Genomic DNA, 7,235 nt, shown 5'->3' with positions numbered 1-7,235 from the left:
AATGGTAATTTTGAATAAAATGAAATATTTGTTTCTTCCTGTTAATAACAATCACATCCAAGGACATTACCTAAGCATTAATTAGAACAGATTTACTTGTTTAGCCAAAGAACCTAGTCGGACCAAAAATGCATTATGCATTCAAGGAAATAAACTGAATTTCAGTCAACAATGCCCTTGTTTAGAACATGAAATATATTTTCTTTGACTTATTTTTGCTGCCATGTTCGAAATTTCCACTTTTCTCTATCTTATTGCATCTTTGATAAGACATATTTGTTCTCGACATCAAGCTTTCGGAAACGTAATGATTTCGTATTTGCCACTTTAACAAATCATGCAAAATTCAACAAATCAAGACTCCCTGAATGTAATAAAGAACAGCTAACACGGAAAACCTATTTTACTCGATCCTCGGGGGATGACCAAAAGGAGTACCAAAGCTCCGGCTCGACGTTTCTTTTAACTCAGAGGATTTATGCGAATTCACACGACGGAAATCCTCTGAGTGACTCAAGATGTATCCAATCCCCGGAATACACACTTGTTTCTGTTTCTTTGGTTTTCAAATCATTTGAACAAATTATTTTGAGTGACTCTGTGACGAATAAAATTTAATTGGGCCTCCGAGCAACTTCTAGGCCAGATTTCAGATTACAAAGAGCAGGATAAATAATTTTACTTATCTGTGAATAATAATAAAAGTATCTTTATACATTAAAATAAACCAGATCTTCCTTTTGGTTTGTTAAGCAGATACGGCAGTTATTTCTTTCTCCTTTCAATTTCCTTAAAAAAATGAAAGAAAGAACACTTTTAGAATAAAACTTTTCTCCTATGATTTTCATTCTAAAGATCAGTATTATTTAAATGCCATTATTTTAAAGTTTATCTAGTTTCAATATAGTATTTGATTAAATCCATTTTACATATATTTATCTATCTTATTTATTTTTCAACAATTTACTTATTAGCGGGTGATACTGACAGTTTATCTAGTAATAAATTATTCTTGATTAAATGTATTTTGCATAACTTTATTTCTTAAAGTAATTCGAAAAGTCAGACATTATTTCAATATCAACAAATCACTTGTCTTTTACAGTGGTCATTTGAAAGTTTGTTTAAATTTCTATATGATTAATAATTTAGTCCATTCTAAAAAAATTTACATCCTTATCTAATTCGCATGGTCATAATCTATTTCAAGAACAAAATTTACAAATTTTAAACAACCAAAAGAACAAGATAATTATATAGAAATTCCATCCAGGTAAGATAATACCGCCTCGGAGTTTCGGCTTATTGTGTATTACAGACTCGAAGTCGCCCGTATAACTTCGACTCGGCAAACAATCAAATAATAATAGGTCAAGTTATCATTTCAAGTTGTTTAAATAGTCTAACATATTCAAAATATACAACTTTTACCGGATTTCTTAAGAGTTGGTTGCAGTTGTTTATATTCAAGAACATTGGCGGCTGCATTTAAAATCATACAGTTGATCATTTGTTTTTGTTTGTATAAATATATATATTAAAATGTTTCTGTTTTCATCTAATTGTATGTTAAACATGCCACAGATTTCTCTATAGGGTAGATGAAAACAGAAACATTTTATTACGAAAAAAAAAATAATGATATATGAAAACTATTTCTGAATATGGAGTATTATTTATCTGTTGTTTTTTTTTTAATATTTCTATAGCAAACATTAAACCACATCAATGTTTTATCTAAACAAACATATAAAACTGAAAACAAACTTAAACTTATTCCTTCTCTTTTGTCTCAAAATATTAGCAGACGATTTGGTCGTTCAACAAAATTGTCATAAGAACTACATTAAAACTTGTTGATAAAAACAAATAGCTTGGGACCTCTAAAATTGTTCTTTATACCCGAGGTTCTTTATATCCGCATAGAAAACTTGTTCCTTGTAACCGAGATTTGTATAACGAAAACTATTCGACTGACTTTGCTAAGGGCTATGTGTTCACACACCCGGGTCACATATCTGGGGGGAGCTTGAATCATTGTTTACAAAAAAATAGAGAAAAGTGGAAACCTCACAGGTCGCTCAACACGACAAAAACGAAAATGTTGCAGGCTCGGTTTGAAGGTTCCATGTTCATCGCCGTTTGAATACATCTACGGATGTCTCTAAATTGCTTTTTGTACTTTTAGCATGTGTAAATGTTGAGTTCTGCTCAACCCGGGGCTAGAGGGCGTGGACGGTAGCATACATTTCCACTACCGTCCATGAACAGGCTCAATCAATTTCGTAAAATATATTGTATTTGGACATGTTTCGCAAAAATATAGTTGTTAAATTTATGCAAATGCTGATACTCTACAAAATATACATTTGGTTAGAATTATCTTATCTATCATACATGTCGGTATAATTCTTCATTATGTTGTACGTGAATATCATACAAATTGAAACATAATTTGTATATATACTGATGATATAAAATAAAATATTATGTTCTGTCATGTTTTTGTAACTTTAAATGTATTTCTATTACATAGTTGTTCAAAGTCTGTCAGATCGTTTTGTGGAAATAAAACGAAGAAAATTTAACTAATTGTTAACAATTGATCCGTATGAAATTAAAGGAATATACTATCACGAGACTGTCTTGCATTTTTAATCTCGTGGTAAATTAAATAAAATTACTTTTAGTATAGTGTCTCAAGAGAACATGTTATCTGTCAGTTTGACAAAACTGGTTATGATGTTTGGCATGTGTATAAAACTACTGAAATGAATATGTCAAAGTCTTTTACAGAAAAACAAGTGTGCACTTGGCAAATATCAAAAAAAAAGAAACTGTTTTAAAATTTCAAATTAATGAGCAAGGCATACTACCGGTTACAATTTACTTCCAAAGTTAAATTAACTAAAAAACGTGTATTATTCCTACGACAATTAAACCGTTAAGAATATGTAATATGTTCTATATAAAGCAGGACAATGTTTCAGGATGGTCTCGAAAGATATGTATATATATCTGGACAAAACTATTATTTCGAAGCCGATCTAAAGTCTGTGTGTATAGTTTGTAAACAACAAAAATGTATGTTTGTAAAAATTACGTTTAGCAATTTCGATTATTATCGCGGAAAATGCAGTATATGTTGTTTCCGTCAAATTTTCAATGAGATAAGCTGAGCATAAGTACTTAGATTAGATTCAATAAATTTGCACAATTCCTAAAACGAATTTTGGATCATAATTCATAGATCTTGTTCTCTCTGAGCCTGAAACTATTCTTACAATTTTAGGCACTTTGGTATATCATAAATAGAAAACAATCTTCCCCAAATCATTGTACTACTTTTTTATGCTGAAAATGGCAACATGTATTTTTGTTTTGATAAACAGAGTGCTCAGATTTGAGAAATGATTTTAGATGTTTAGTTCTAATAAGTGTGATAATTATTCTAGTTATCATTTGAAACTTTGAACTAAGTTTTGACATTCGTGAATCTTTTAAATAGTTTTTGAAAATGATCTATAAATTCTATCATGACAAACTTTTAGTAACATCGGCCTTATGGAAATGCGATGAATTTGTCGAAATAGAACAGATTTCATTCTTTAACAAAAGAACCTAGTCGAATCACAAATGCGGAATGCATTCTTGAAAATAAACTGAATTTTCTGTCATCAATTCGCTTGCTTTGAACATGGAAGATATTGTCTTAGATTTATTGTGCTGCTATGTGCGAACTATATATTTTTATGCATTTCAAAGTGGTTTTTATGAGACAATTTCATGTTATATTTGTTCGCGGCATCAAGCTTTCTTGAACGTAATAACATCTCATATGGGAAACCTATTCTACGCAATCCCTGGAGGATGGCAAAAACGAGTATTAAGGCTCCGACTCGAAGTTTCTTCTTACACCGAGGATTTATGCGAATTCACACCACAGAAATCCTCGGAGTGACCCGAGAGATTCCTATTAGCGGAATACACAACTGTATGGGTTTCTTTTGATTTCAAGTCTCTTGACCGAAATATGTTGAGTGACTCTAGCACAAATAAATAAATACCTATACAATTGAAATGAAATTGGGCCTTCGAGGAGCAACTTCAAGGTTAGATTTCAGATTACATGGAACAAGATAAATATATTTAACGTACTGTATTTGTAAATAATAATAAAAGCATTGTTTTATTTTACATTAAAATAAACCAGATCTTTCTTTTGGCTTACAATATTTACGACGGTTTGGGCGGATACGGCGGGAGTTTCTTTCTCTTTTTATTGTTCATTCAAAATAGATACAATAAAGACCATTTTCATTATAATACTGAATCATTTCCCCTTTGATTTTCATTATAGAGATCACAATTCTTTAAAGGCCATTATCTTAAAGTTTATCTAATTTTGTTACTTTTCTTAATTAAGTCCATTTTACATATATATGATCATGTTATATATTTATTCAAATTATTTGTATTGTAAGAAACTATTTCAATATAATATTCAACGTTTAATGGCAGTTATTTAAAAGTTTATATAATTATTAAATTCAGCGCATTTTACATAGGTTCATTTTTTTTAAATTACAGTCAGAAAGTGTTTCAGTATAATACTTAACGATTTGCTTATTAGCGGATGTTACCCAAAGTTTATGTAGTAATAAAAACTTCTTGATTAAGTGAATTTAACATAACTTTATTTCTAAATTTAATTCAAAATGTCAGATTTTTTCTCTTTTACTTTTTTTTGTTGCTGTTTGGTTTAACGTTGCACCGACACATTTTAGGTTCATAAAGCGACTTTCCAGCTTTGATGATGGAGGAAGACCCAGCTGGAAGGCCGGTGGTTCAATATCAAATTTCAACAAATCACTTTTCTTTTACAGTGGTTATTTGAAAGCTTTTGTGATTAATAATTTAGTCAAATTTACTTCTTCATCTAGTAACTCATGGTCATAATTTATTTAAATTTCAAAATTTACAGATTTTAAACAGTGAAAGGTACAAGATAATTTTTATATAGAAATTCTGTCTAGGTAAGAGAATAAAGCCTCGGAGTTTCGTGAAATCATTTCGCGGTACCCGACATGACTGGTTAATTCTTAATTACAGACTCGAAGTCGCACGGAGTGGCCATAAAATACCGGTATATACTATGGTGTTACCTGTATAATTTCGACCCAGAATTCCGTCAAACAATTTCTTTGAGTGAATCGGCGAAATTCCGCTGTAGTAACAAAATTATAACAGGCGGTATTACAAGTCAGGTCAGCAAAAGGCTCGTCGAGGGGATTTGGGGAATTGTTCACTATGGAAGATCTTTCCTTCGAGGAAAAACGCAAAGTGTTTTTACTACTTGAGCTAATCTGTATCTGTGCTGCAAACATTAAATTAAGAATCTGTCACATAATCATTTCAAGTTGTCTAAATTGGCTAAAATATTCCGGACCGGACTTTTTAGGTGTTTATCCCAAAACTTTATTTTTTAAGAAAAATGGCTGCATGTAAAAACATATAGTTGAGCAATTGTTTATAGTTTATAATCACACAAAATCTTTTATTTTCTGAATAGAGACTGACAAAGGTAATATTTCACTTTGTTTTGTATTATTATTATTATTATTATTATTATTATTATTTACCAGATTTTTATGGCGCTCTTTTCACTTATAAATTAACGTCCAAAAGCGTTGTACAAACTACATACCACAGAATGATATGGACATACATACAACACAAAAATATATCAACAATAAAAGGTATTTAGCTTGAATCGGGTTTTCTCTAGATTTTAATTGTACTAGATATTTTAAAGAACAATTAACATTAGGAAATAGTTTCCATTGCAAAGCTTGTTTTCAAGTGCAAAGTGAGTTTCAATAGACCTTGAAGTAAAAGTGTGTTTTCAATGATCGTTTGAAAGAATCCAAGCTTTTAGCGTCTCTAATGGTAGCCGGAAGAGCATTCCATAACTTCGGTGCAGCTGATCACCGTACCTCACAGTTTTGCTTTTTGGAACAACTAGTTGTTTTGAGTTGTTCTTGGATCCCAAATTGCTCGCTGGCTGATAGAGTTCCAGCAAGTATTTAACGTAGATCTGTGTTTTGTCATGCAATGCTTTGTATATGTGAACTAGAAACTTAATGTCAACTCTACCAGCGTAATGTGATCTTAACGCGATATTTTCGTTATAATTTGAGCTACAGTGTTCTGAAGTTTATTCAGCAAGACCTTCGGAACACCATACAAGAGCGCATTGTAATAATCAAGGCGTGAAGTGATGAGTGAATTTACTAGAGATTTTGTATCAAATTTTATTATGTCAAAATTTTAGAGCCATATTTCAAATAGATTTTTAGATGTTTACTAGAACTCAAACAAGTTAACGCGTATCTCACAAAATCCTGCGAGCAAGATATGAATATATCCAGATAAAGACTTATAACAAAATTGAATGTGCAATCTGTTTGGGTTTTTAGTGTGCTAAACTGATCTATTCGATGGTCTTTACGTTTGGCGACATCTGATTTATTTGCCAATCTATTTAGCCAAAGGTGTTTAGCTGCTGTTGATAAGCTGAGGCACTGTTATATGTAAGATCGTGTTTCATTTAGTTCCTGCCATACCTGAATATCAGCATTTAAGCTACAAGTTAAACATAATATGGTTGGAAGAATTAAGGGCCATACATCTACATCTTCAGTTAATCTGTATTTTTAACAGATTCATATTAACAAAGCGAGAGCCAAATATAGATAAATGTATATTTCTCATGTTTGGTATAGTTAAAAATAAAAAGCATTTGTTACCAATGATCTTTATGCCTATACTGTATACTATAGATAGCTATAGATATACTATATATTTTAAATAAAATGTTATGATTAAGTTTAAAGTAAAGGTAATTACATAATATTATGGTTTTTAGAATTTTTAATTTTTACATTTTTTTAACTAAATTTTGTCAGTGAAAGAAGAACCATGTGGTTTTCAGTCTAATTCTGATGGCCAAATCAACCGAGTCAAAATGCAACAGAAAGAAATGATGGAAATCTCCAATACTTTTGAAATTTAAAAAGATTTTACTGTTTTTTCTCATATTAAGTGTTGAAAAAAAGATCGTAGTCACAAATGTAGTCTAGACAAAAATAGACTTCATGAAGATTTAACGAACAAAAGTAACCATGACAATAAAATTATACATAATATTTTGACAGAAGAAGATAGCTAGAGAA

This window comes from Mercenaria mercenaria, chromosome 3, assembly GCF_021730395.1.
Source record: "Mercenaria mercenaria strain notata chromosome 3, MADL_Memer_1, whole genome shotgun sequence".
NCBI classification, from domain to species: domain Eukaryota; kingdom Metazoa; phylum Mollusca; class Bivalvia; order Venerida; family Veneridae; genus Mercenaria; species Mercenaria mercenaria.
The sequence above is the reverse complement of the archived record's forward strand: the minus strand, read 5'-3'. Positions refer to the sequence as shown.